This window comes from Vidua macroura, chromosome 9, assembly GCF_024509145.1.
Source record: "Vidua macroura isolate BioBank_ID:100142 chromosome 9, ASM2450914v1, whole genome shotgun sequence".
Taxonomy (NCBI): domain Eukaryota; kingdom Metazoa; phylum Chordata; class Aves; order Passeriformes; family Viduidae; genus Vidua; species Vidua macroura.
The window spans coordinates 3697374-3710831 of NC_071579.1; positions in this window are offsets into that span (position 1 = coordinate 3697374).

Genomic DNA, 13458 nt, shown 5'->3' on the forward strand with positions numbered 1-13458 from the left:
TCCTGAAGACTCCACGACGACACCATGGAACCCTGCTGATGAAGATCTTTCGAGGGCAATCGTCAGTCACGGGGTGGTGTAAGAGCCCGTCTGAAGCCCCTCATTTTCCATTCTGCCTTCCGATTGCCACAAGAAAGAATCCCTTCCCCCACTGCAGTTCCGGCTTAGAACAGGACACAGCACAGCTGGAACCACTGAACCGTCATGCTGGCTGTTCCCAACAAGGCCTGGTAAGAACTTGGCAAGGACTTGACAAAGACCTGACATGGAGCCAGCACGGGACAGCCTGATGCGCGGCCTGCTTCTCTTCTAATCTCCGTTCTTAAGCCGAATGAACTTTTGGGGTGACTCCCGTGGTCCTTCATTGAAGACCCTTCATCTGCCTCGTTACCACTGTGACAAAGAAAGAATGAGAACCCTCCTCCCAAGGGCTGAGACTGAGACCCCTACTGCGGGGAGGAGGGGAAATTGGTGGTCTGACCACTAATGACATGACCTGTTTCCCTTCAGTAATTTTAATGGACTTATTCTTCATTGGATTCGTCTTGCTTTGGTGGTTTCTGTGGACTCACCTGTTCCCGCGTGGCGATTACAATGGACTTTCATTGTTACACTTGTTCCCCCCTCTTTCCTCTGTGGACTAGAACTGGAGCCCCGAGTCGACCAGAACTTCGGAGACTCCCCCGACACGACAGACGGATCCCCATCGTCCGGAGCACTGAGGATCTCGCCTGTGTTGGTAGCTATTCCCATAGCCCTCTCCTCTCTCTCTATCCTTCTATCTCCTTTCTAATCGCCCACTATCGCATTTACTCTTTTGGCCCCTAATAAAGGTGCATTTCTTCTGATTAACTGACAGTCCCTTGTTGTTTGCCTTTGTTGCACTTTTGGGATCGGTGAAAAGAACCATCACGACACCCCGCAAGAAGCGGATCGTGACATTAAAATTGGCGTCACGGACAGGATTTCTGTCTAGACAGAAGGGTTGCAGCTGAAAAGGCACCCACACTGTCTTTGGCAATTCATAAAGGATCCCTTAGTGCAAAAGGCGGGACACTGTTGTTTTGTTGTTGTGTGTATCTGGTCTGGGAAGGAAGGGACAACTTGAAGCAACTAAGCAGAGCCTCCCAGGCAGATTATTGTCCTTTCACCCAGCCAGGGAAGCGAAGGGCGACACAGTGAGGGCTGTGTAGTTTTGTGGAACTTAAGTTTGTAGCTCCCTGTCGTGGTTTTGGTCCCTTCACAAAATGAGTGACAATCTTAGCCTTGAAATGAAAGCTGAATTTTATGCACTACTAGCCAAACACAATGCCAAACCTTCTACGGAAGGAGAAAAATGGGCACAGAGTAATTGGTTGAACTTAGAAAATGTTATTGATAGAGTGTGTTCATTACAACATGAAACAAAATTCAAATTGGGCAAAAAGAAAATGATCTTATGCTCAGTTTTGGGAGCTTGTCTTACGGCAGCTATAGAAAATGGCTTCGAGCGAAGAAGTGAGGAACATGCTATAATAGACTCCCTTCAAAATCTAGTTGAAATTTTGCAAAAACAGTTCTATGAAGCAAAAAATGTGATCTATGCATTGCGAGCTGCCTTAACAGAGGAACATGTTAACAAATCACATCGTGCTGATTCCTCTACAGAGCCTGAGGAGAAGGAAACTCCTCACATTAAACGAATCTATCCTCATCAAGAACTTGAAGCAGCAAGTAATTGTGGGGAACATTGCTGCCATCACTTGAGACCCTTGATTAAAACTATCTCAGTGTATAACTATCTCAGTGATGATGATCTCCAACCTCACATCACAACCAAACACATACCACCACAAGTAAACACTGCCACCGAGCTAGCTAAGCTTAAAAGGGAATACGGACACCCTCCACATGAATCAGAAACAGAATATGTTTTCCGGGTGTCCCTCAGTGGTGGTGATCAAATCCAATTAACTGAACAGGAAGCCAGTGGGTACTGGGGACATGGTGTCTTCTTAACAACAGGAGAGAAAGGTGACACATGGTCCCTGACACAGCGTGCAGCTTTTTGGGCCGGGGGAACAAGCCCCTTGGAAAGGGGAGATCCCATAGCTAGAATTAGTACCCCCGACCAGCTCTTGGAAAATGTGCACAAAGCTGCTTGCCTGCAAATGACTCACAAAAAGAAATGAATTCCTGGCTTTGAATCCCTGATGCAATTACCTGTGAAGCCCGAAATAATGACCCCTTGAATTTGTGGGCTTCCAGAATCACTCAAACCTACAGCAATTCTCCTTCCAAAAACGATAGCAGCTGCATCTCCTGTAGAAAGACCAGATAGATTTCCTAGTAACCAGAACGACCCATTTGTTCCCCTTTATGACTTGTTGAGGAAAGGGGTGAAATGGGATTGGAGTCTTTCTCAGGAGTCAGCATTGCAATTGCTGATTTTTGAAGCAACAGCTCATCAAGCACTGGGCCCTATCCATCCTACAGATCCTTTCCAGGTGGAATGGGCATTTGCCTCCTCAGGGCTGTCAGTACACATATGGCAGCGGGGTCCTGAGGCTCCGACAAGACCTGTTGGTTTTGATTCCCGTGGTTCCAAAGATGCTGAGAAAAGATACACTACCTGGGAAAAAGGATTGTTGATGGTTAGCTTAGCTTTCCTAGAAGTAGAAAAAATTGCACGAAAACAACCAATTGTATTGAGAGGCCCCTTCAAGGTTATCAAGACAGTCACTAGTGGGACCCCCCCTCCTGACGGGGTGGCCGAGAGGGCCTCAGTTAGAAAATGGTATGCTCAGGTTGAACATTACTGCAACTTTTTCTCAAGGACAGAAGGAACTTTAGCAGTCCAAGAAACGGAGAGCTTGGACAAACTTGCCTCTGTAATCAAAGTAAGCCCTCCTTTCTGCCCCGAACAATCAGCAAACTCTTGGTTTACTGATGCTTCTGCTAAAGGGGAAGGAAAAGTATGGAGATATAGGGCAGAAGCCCTCCACTTTTCCTCTGGTGAGCAAATGATTACAGAGGGAGAAGGTAGTGTACACGTTGGGGAGCTGATAGCTGTCTGGAGTGTTTTTCAACGAGAAGCACAGAATTCCTCTTTGGTCTGCATCTACACTGACTCCTATGCTCTGTACCAAATGATCCTAATAATCCAGCTCATGACCCTGGCCAACCTGTTCTGGTGGACCTCTCTTACTATAGGACTAGTAGCACTTGTGCTAAAACCCCCTCTGAAGAAATATGCATGGGAAGCCTCTGGTGCTCTAGGCAAAGAGCATTGGACAAATAGATGCTGGATAATTCCATCATTCTAACTTTTCTGCCTCTCGGCAGCAGAATTCTGTTGTGTTTACTTTTTCAGAAGAACTCCGAGGGACATGAAGACCACCTAATCCATGATCAAACTGGTAATATTTTTCTGCATCCTACCACAACCCCATGGCCAGAAAGCAGCTGAGTGGCCGTGGTCTGAACTAATTGTGGTAGCATGCAGAAAAAGTGAAAGGATCTCTTTCAGGACAAAAAGGTTGTTACACACCCAAGCATACAGGATTGTTGGCGCAATTTCACATGAACACAAACTGTAGAAGTAGTTTGGTTTTGATCCAAAAATACTGAAGCACTTTTTTTGTTTGTTTGTTTGTTTTGTTTTTGTTTTTGTTTTTGTTTTTTAAGTTTAAAGTATTGATTCAAATACTGGAGTAGGACTTGATGTTAATGTTGTGACACCTACCACCCAACCACTGGTTACACTTAGCCCGAAAATTTTTGAAATTGGACCATATAGAATCAGGAAAACTGGCCAACAACAGATATTGTTTAATCTGTTATGGTCTCTTAAACAAGTCAAATTGCTGATGCAAAACAATATCTGAGAAATACAACCAGCTTGTTCACCCTTTTTGCAGACCTCTTTTCAGGCTTGGACAACCTGGCTGCGACAGTGGAAGCCTCCTAAAAACCGGCTGCCAAGAGACATAACTGGTCTTGTGGGAACAGGATTGGGAATCCTAAATAGTATTGATTCAGAAGTATAAATGAATAAATTGGCTTCCACGACTAAAGATTTAAGCAAAATACAACAACCACTGCAATCGTCCTTATCGGCCTTGGGAACACATCAGTGGTTGCTATCAAACATTCTAGCAAATTGGGAAAAGGTAAATAGGAAAGACCACAAATTGATAATTGATGGACTTAATGCCACGCAAAGCAATGTTTCCTTAGCTCTTAGCTGCATCCAGGCTCAATTATGGATGCAGTCAGTTGCTGCCGCAATTCGAAGAGAAAGTGAAGAAGGCACTTTTCCGACTGAAATTAGGAAAATAGTCTGGGACAGTGCCACTGACTTTGAAAGAGTTTTCCAATCCTGGTGGAATTTAGTGAATTTTACCTATGACCCCAGCATTTGTGCCGACCATAAGTAATGCCTCAGTGCATTTGATATTCCCTAGCATCGCATTAGGATTAAATCATGATGGACCCACTTTCTATCCTTCTGAACACAGAGAATGGGCCCGTCAAATTGATGACAAATGGCAAACTGTCAATTTAGAGTCCTGTACCATCTGAGAACAACTAGGGTTTATCTGTGAAGGTAATGCAATTGTAGCTCAAGATATTTGTCTGGACACAGAACAAAATAGCTGTCATTTTGATAGTCATCTTAACGAGACTTCTGAAACAGTCCTTGTATCTACAGGCAATGGGTGTGCCTGCTTCAGAACCGCTTGTGATACTGTGTTTATACAAAGTACAGTAGTAGCTAGTAAAAATCATTCAAATTTTTGTGCTTGCAGCTTTACTAAAATTGCAGGATGTGATTTTTCTTTTGTAGCTCCAGTTACTTCACATGAACTTTTAGAATCCAATCTCACGATGATTCACAAGCTATCGCCTACTCCCATTGGGATGAACCTTACTCTGGTAAAGCAATTATTACTTCATCAAGATCTGATAGAGATCCTAGGAAAAATCAAGGAGAATGGACAGAAAACTCTGGTAACTGTTCATCATCATGTGCAAGAAATACATCGTGTTGTAGAAAGGGTGAAAAGTGATGCCGAGCACAGGTGGTGGGATACCCTTTTCGGGTGGTCGCTTACCGCCACCGGTGTCCTGAAGAAATTGTGTCATCCCATTGTTGTTCTTTGGATTTTAGTTATGATTGGTTTTGTTTGATCAGTAATCTTGCTCATTGTGAATTGGAGAATGATGAAACGACTAACAAAATTGACATCTCTAATTAATGCACACCACTTGGCCGACATTCTTTACACTATAGATGTTCCCAGGACTGTAGACACAAGAAGATGAAAAGGTTAGAAGATATGTTTTACATAATTTTCTCTTATGATTTGTTCTAATCACGGTTTTAAATTATTTTTTGTTTCTTGATGATAAAATTGTATTGAGTAATATCGATTATTGTTTAATATAGATTATACTGGTTAATTATTTGATCAATCTATTGTTTAATTGATTCATATTGATTATGATCTCAATAATTTATTGTTTAACTAGTATTGATTTAATTAATACTGATTGTATTTTGCTTATGGATTAATTATAATTTGTTTACTGATATGTTGTGATTGTTTTCGTTTTCCTGTTTCTTCTTTCCCTTTTCCTCTTCTCTTTTCCCTGGGACGTGCTGCCAACACTTGACGAGTCCTGAAGACTCCACGACGACACCATGGAACCCTGCTGATGAAGATCTTTCGAGGGCAATCGTCAGTCACGGGGTGGTGTAAGAGCCCGTCTGAAGCCCCTCATTTTCCATTCTGCCTTCCGATTGCCACAAGAAAGAATCCCTTCCCCCACTGCAGTTCCGGCTTAGAACAGGACACAGCACAGCTGGAACCACTGAACCGTCATGCTGGCTGTTCCCAACAAGGCCTGGTAAGAACTTGGCAAGGACTTGACAAAGACCTGACATGGAGCCAGCACGGGACAGCCTGATGCGCGGCCTGCTTCTCTTCTAATCTCCGTTCTTAAGCCGAATGAACTTTTGGGGTGACTCCCGTGGTCCTTCATTGAAGACCCTTCATCTGCCTCGTTACCACTGTGACAAAGAAAGAATGAGAACCCTCCTCCCAAGGGCTGAGACTGAGACCCCTACTGCGGGGAGGAGGGGAAATTGGTGGTCTGACCACTAATGACATGACCTGTTTCCCTTCAGTAATTTTAATGGACTTATTCTTCATTGGATTCGTCTTGCTTTGGTGGTTTCTGTGGACTCACCTGTTCCCGCGTGGGGATTACAATGGACTTTCATTGTTACACTTGTTCCCCCCTCTTTCCTCTGTGGACTAGAACTGGAGCCCCGAGTCGACCAGAACTTCGGAGACTCCCCCGACACGACAGACGGATCCCCATCGTCCGGACCACTGAGGATCTCGCCTGTGTTGGTAGCTATTCCCATAGCCCTCTCCTCTCTCTCTGTCCTTCTATCTCCTTTCTAATCGCCCACTATCGCATTTACTCTTTTGGCCCCTAATAAAGGTGCATTTCTTCTGATTAACTGACAGTCCCTTGTTGTTTGCCTTTGTTGCACTTTTGGGATTGGTGAAAAGAACCATCACGACACCCCGCAAGAAGCGGATCGTGACATTAAAATTGGCGTCACGGACAGGATTTCTGTCTAGACAGAAGGGTTGCAGCTGAAAAGGCACCCACACTGTCTTTGGCAATTCATAAAGGATCCCTTAGTGCAAAAGGCGGGACACTGTTGTTTTGTTGTTGTGTGTATCTGGTCTGGGAAGGAAGGGACAACTTGAAGCAACTAAGCAGAGCCTCCCAGGCAGATTATTGTCCTTTCACCCAGCCAGGGAAGCGAAGGGCGACACAGTGAGGGCTGTGTAGTTTTGTGGAACTTAAGTTTGTAGCTCCCTGTCGTGGTTTTGGTCCCTTCACAAAATGAGTGACAATCTTAGCCTTGAAATGAAAGCTGAATTTTATGCACTACTAGCCAAACACAATGCCAAACCTTCTACGGAAGGAGAAAAATGGGCACAGAGTAATTGGTTGAACTTAGAAAATGTTATTGATAGAGTGTGTTCATTACAACATGAAACAAAATTCAAATTGGGCAAAAAGAAAATGATCTTATGCTCAGTTTTGGGAGCTTGTCTTACGGCAGCTATAGAAAATGGCTTCGAGCGAAGAAGTGAGGAACATGCTATAATAGACTCCCTTCAAAATCTAGTTGAAATTTTGCAAAAACAGTTCTATGAAGCAAAAAATGTGATCTATGCATTGCGAGCTGCCTTAACAGAGGAACATGTTAACAAATCACATCGTGCTGATTCCTCTACAGAGCCTGAGGAGAAGGAAACTCCTCACATTAAACGAATCTATCCTCATCAAGAACTTGAAGCAGCAAGTAATTGTGGGGAACATTGCTGCCATCACTTGAGACCCTTGATTAAAACTATCTCAGTGTATAACTATCTCAGTGATGATGATCTCCAACCTCACATCACAACCAAACACATACCACCACAAGTAAACACTGCCACCGAGCTAGCTAAGCTTAAAAGGGAATACGGACACCCTCCACATGAATCAGAAACAGAATATGTTTTCCGGGTGTCCCTCACTGGTGGTGATCAAATCCAATTAACTGAACAGGAAGCCAGTGGGTACTGGGGACATGGTGTCTTCTTAACAACAGGAGAGAAAGGTGACACATGGTCCCTGACACAGCGTGCAGCTTTTTGGGCCGGGGGAACAAGCCCCTTGGAAAGGGGAGATCCCATAGCTAGAATTAGTACCCCCGACCAGCTCTTGGAAAATGTGCACAAAGCTGCTTGCCTGCAAATGACTCACAAAAAGAAATGAATTCCTGGCTTTGAATCCCTGATGCAATTACCTGTGAAGCCCGAAATAATGACCCCTTGAATTTGTGGGCTTCCAGAATCACTCAAACCTACAGCAATTCTCCTTCCAAAAACGATAGCAGCTGCATCTCCTGTAGAAAGACCAGATAGATTTCCTAGTAACCAGAACGACCCATTTGTTCCCCTTTATGACTTGTTGAGGAAAGGGGTGAAATGGGATTGGAGTCTTTCTCAGGAGTCAGCATTGCAATTGCTGATTTTTGAAGCAACAGCTCATCAAGCACTGGGCCCTATCCATCCTACAGATCCTTTCCAGGTGGAATGGGCATTTGCCTCCTCAGGGCTGTCAGTACACATATGGCAGCGGGGTCCTGAGGCTCCGACAAGACCTGTTGGTTTTGATTCCCGTGGTTCCAAAGATGCTGAGAAAAGATACACTACCTGGGAAAAAGGATTGTTGATGGTTAGCTTAGCTTTCCTAGAAGTAGAAAAAATTGCACGAAAACAACCAATTGTATTGAGAGGCCCCTTCAAGGTTATCAAGACAGTCACTAGTGGGACCCCCCCTCCTGACGGGGTGGCCGAGAGGGCCTCAGTTAGAAAATGGTATGCTCAGGTTGAACATTACTGCAACTTTTTCTCAAGGACAGAAGGAACTTTAGCAGTCCAAGAAACGGAGAGCTTGGACAAACTTGCCTCTGTAATCAAAGTAAGCCCTCCTTTCTGCCCCGAACAATCAGCAAACTCTTGGTTTACTGATGCTTCTGCTAAAGGGGAAGGAAAAGTATGGAGATATAGGGCAGAAGCCCTCCACTTTTCCTCTGGTGAGCAAATGATTACAGAGGGAGAAGGTAGTGTACACGTTGGGGAGCTGATAGCTGTCTGGAGTGTTTTTCAACGAGAAGCACAGAATTCCTCTTTGGTCTGCATCTACACTGACTCCTATGCTCTGTACCAAATGATCCTAATAATCCAGCTCATGACCCTGGCCAACCTGTTCTGGTGGACCTCTCTTACTATAGGACTAGTAGCACTTGTGCTAAAACCCCCTCTGAAGAAATATGCATGGGAAGCCTCTGGTGCTCTAGGCAAAGAGCATTGGACAAATAGATGCTGGATAATTCCATCATTCTAACTTTTCTGCCTCTCGGCAGCAGAATTCTGTTGTGTTTACTTTTTCAGAAGAACTCCGAGGGACATGAAGACCACCTAATCCATGATCAAACTGGTAATATTTTTCTGCATCCTACCACAACCCCATGGCCAGAAAGCAGCTGAGTGGCCGTGGTCTGAACTAATTGTGGTAGCATGCAGAAAAAGTGAAAGGATCTCTTTCAGGACAAAAAGGTTGTTACACACCCAAGCATACAGGATTGTTGGCGCAATTTCACATGAACACAAACTGTAGAAGTAGTTTGGTTTTGATCCAAAAATACTGAAGCACTTTTTTTGTTTGTTTGTTTGTTTTGTTTTTGTTTTTGTTTTTGTTTTTTAAGTTGAAAGTATTGATTCAAATACTGGAGTAGGACTTGATGTTAATGTTGTGACACCTACCACCCAACCACTGGTTACACTTAGCCCGAAAATTTTTGAAATTGGACCATATAGAATCAGGAAAACTGGCCAACAACAGATATTGTTTAATCTGTTATGGTCTCTTAAACAAGTCAAATTGCTGATGCAAAACAATATCTGAGAAATACAACCAGCTTGTTCACCCTTTTTGCAGACCTCTTTTCAGGCTTGGACAACCTGGCTGCGACAGTGGAAGCCTCCTAAAAACCGGCTGCCAAGAGACATAACTGGTCTTGTGGGAACAGGATTGGGAATCCTAAATAGTATTGATTCAGAAGTATAAATGAATAAATTGGCTTCCACGACTAAAGATTTAAGCAAAATACAACAACCACTGCAATCGTCCTTATCGGCCTTGGGAACACATCAGTGGTTGCTATCAAACATTCTAGCAAATTGGGAAAAGGTAAATAGGAAAGACCACAAATTGATAATTGATGGACTTAATGCCACGCAAAGCAATGTTTCCTTAGCTCTTAGCTGCATCCAGGCTCAATTATGGATGCAGTCAGTTGCTGCCGCAATTCGAAGAGAAAGTGAAGAAGGCACTTTTCCGACTGAAATTAGGAAAATAGTCTGGGACAGTGCCACTGACTTTGAAAGAGTTTTCCAATCCTGGTGGAATTTAGTGAATTTTACCTATGACCCCAGCATTTGTGCCGACCATAAGTAATGCCTCAGTGCATTTGATATTCCCTAGCATCGCATTAGGATTAAATCATGATGGACCCACTTTCTATCCTTCTGAACACAGAGAATGGGCCCGTCAAATTGATGACAAATGGCAAACTGTCAATTTAGAGTCCTGTACCATCTGAGAACAACTAGGGTTTATCTGTGAAGGTAATGCAATTGTAGCTCAAGATATTTGTCTGGACACAGAACAAAATAGCTGTCATTTTGATAGTCATCTTAACGAGACTTCTGAAACAGTCCTTGTATCTACAGGCAATGGGTGTGCCTGCTTCAGAACCGCTTGTGATACTGTGTTTATACAAAGTACAGTAGTAGCTAGTAAAAATCATTCAAATTTTTGTGCTTGCAGCTTTACTAAAATTGCAGGATGTGATTTTTCTTTTGTAGCTCCAGTTACTTCACATGAACTTTTAGAATCCAATCTCACGATGATTCACAAGCTATCGCCTACTCCCATTGGGATGAACCTTACTCTGGTAAAGCAATTATTACTTCATCAAGATCTGATAGAGATCCTAGGAAAAATCAAGGAGAATGGACAGAAAACTCTGGTAACTGTTCATCATCATGTGCAAGAAATACATCGTGTTGTAGAAAGGGTGAAAAGTGATGCCGAGCACAGGTGGTGGGATACCCTTTTCGGGTGGTCGCTTACCGCCACCGGTGTCCTGAAGAAATTGTGTCATCCCATTGTTGTTCTTTGGATTTTAGTTATGATTGGTTTTGTTTGATCAGTAATCTTGCTCATTGTGAATTGGAGAATGATGAAACGACTAACAAAATTGACATCTCTAATTAATGCACACCACTTGGCCGACATTCTTTACACTATAGATGTTCCCAGGACTGTAGACACAAGAAGATGAAAAGGTTAGAAGATATGTTTTACATAATTTTCTCTTATGATTTGTTCTAATCACGGTTTTAAATTATTTTTTGTTTCTTGATGATAAAATTGTATTGAGTAATATCGATTATTGTTTAATATAGATTATACTGGTTAATTATTTGATCAATCTATTGTTTAATTGATTCATATTGATTATGATCTCAATAATTTATTGTTTAACTAGTATTGATTTAATTAATACTGATTGTATTTTGCTTATGGATTAATTATAATTTGTTTACTGATATGTTGTGATTGTTTTCGTTTTCCTGTTTCTTCTTTCCCTTTTCCTCTTCTCTTTTCCCTGGGACGTGCTGCCAACACTTGACGAGTCCTGAAGACTCCACGACGACACCATGGAACCCTGCTGATGAAGATCTTTCGAGGGCAATCGTCAGTCACGGGGTGGTGTAAGAGCCCGTCTGAAGCCCCTCATTTTCCATTCTGCCTTCCGATTGCCACAAGAAAGAATCCCTTCCCCCACTGCAGTTCCGGCTTAGAACAGGACACAGCACAGCTGGAACCACTGAACCGTCATGCTGGCTGTTCCCAACAAGGCCTGGTAAGAACTTGGCAAGGACTTGACAAAGACCTGACATGGAGCCAGCACGGGACAGCCTGATGCGCGGCCTGCTTCTCTTCTAATCTCCGTTCTTAAGCCGAATGAACTTTTGGGGTGACTCCCGTGGTCCTTCATTGAAGACCCTTCATCTGCCTCGTTACCACTGTGACAAAGAAAGAATGAGAACCCTCCTCCCAAGGGCTGAGACTGAGACCCCTACTGCGGGGAGGAGGGGAAATTGGTGGTCTGACCACTAATGACATGACCTGTTTCCCTTCAGTAATTTTAATGGACTTATTCTTCATTGGATTCGTCTTGCTTTGGTGGTTTCTGTGGACTCACCTGTTCCCGCGTGGCGATTACAATGGACTTTCATTGTTACACTTGTTCCCCCCTCTTTCCTCTGTGGACTAGAACTGGAGCCCCGAGTCGACCAGAACTTCGGAGACTCCCCCGACACGACAGACGGATCCCCATCGTCCGGAGCACTGAGGATCTCGCCTGTGTTGGTAGCTATTCCCATAGCCCTCTCCTCTCTCTCTGTCCTTCTATCTCCTTTCTAATCGCCCACTATCGCATTTACTCTTTTGGCCCCTAATAAAGGTGCATTTCTTCTGATTAACTGACAGTCCCTTGTTGTTTGCCTTTGTTGCACTTTTGGGATCGGTGAAAAGAACCATCACGACACCCCGCAAGAAGCGGATCGTGACATTAAAATTGGCGTCACGGACAGGATTTCTGTCTAGACAGAAGGGTTGCAGCTGAAAAGGCACCCACGCTGTCTTTGGCAATTCATAAAGGATCCCTTAGTGCAAAAGGCGGGACACTGTTGTTTTGTTGTTGTGTCTATCTGGTCTGGGAAGGAAGGGACAACTTGAAGCAACTAAGCAGAGCCTCCCAGGCAGATTATTGTCCTTTCACCCAGCCAGGGAAGCGAAGGGCGACACAGTGAGGGCTGTGTAGTTTTGTGGAACTTAAGTTTGTAGCTCCCTGTCGTGGTTTTGGTCCCTTCACAAAATGAGTGACAATCTTAGCCTTGAAATGAAAGCTGAATTTTATGCACTACTAGCCAAACACAATGCCAAACCTTCTACGGAAGGAGAAAAATGGGCACAGAGTAATTGGTTGAACTTAGAAAATGTTATTGATAGAGTGTGTTCATTACAACATGAAACAAAATTCAAATTGGGCAAAAAGAAAATGATCTTATGCTCAGTTTTGGGAGCTTGTCTTACGGCAGCTATAGAAAATGGCTTCGAGCGAAGAAGTGAGGAACATGCTATAATAGACTCCCTTCAAAATCTAGTTGAAATTTTGCAAAAACAGTTCTATGAAGCAAAAAATGTGATCTATGCATTGCGAGCTGCCTTAACAGAGGAACATGTTAACAAATCACATCGTGCTGATTCCTCTACAGAGCCTGAGGAGAAGGAAACTCCTCACATTAAACGAATCTATCCTCATCAAGAACTTGAAGCAGCAAGTAATTGTGGGGAACATTGCTGCCATCACTTGAGACCCTTGATTAAAACTATCTCAGTGTATAACTATCTCAGTGATGATGATCTCCAACCTCACATCACAACCAAACACATACCACCACAAGTAAACACTGCCACCGAGCTAGCTAAGCTTAAAAGGGAATACGGACACCCTCCACATGAATCAGAAACAGAATATGTTTTCCGGGTGTCCCTCACTGGTGGTGATCAAATCCAATTAACTGAACAGGAAGCCAGTGGGTACTGGGGACATGGTGTCTTCTTAACAACAGGAGAGAAAGGTGACACATGGTCCCTGACACAGCGTGCAGCTTTTTGGGCCGGGGGAACAAGCCCCTTGGAAAGGGGAGATCCCATAGCTAGAATTAGTACCCCCGACCAGCTCTTGGAAAATGTGCACAA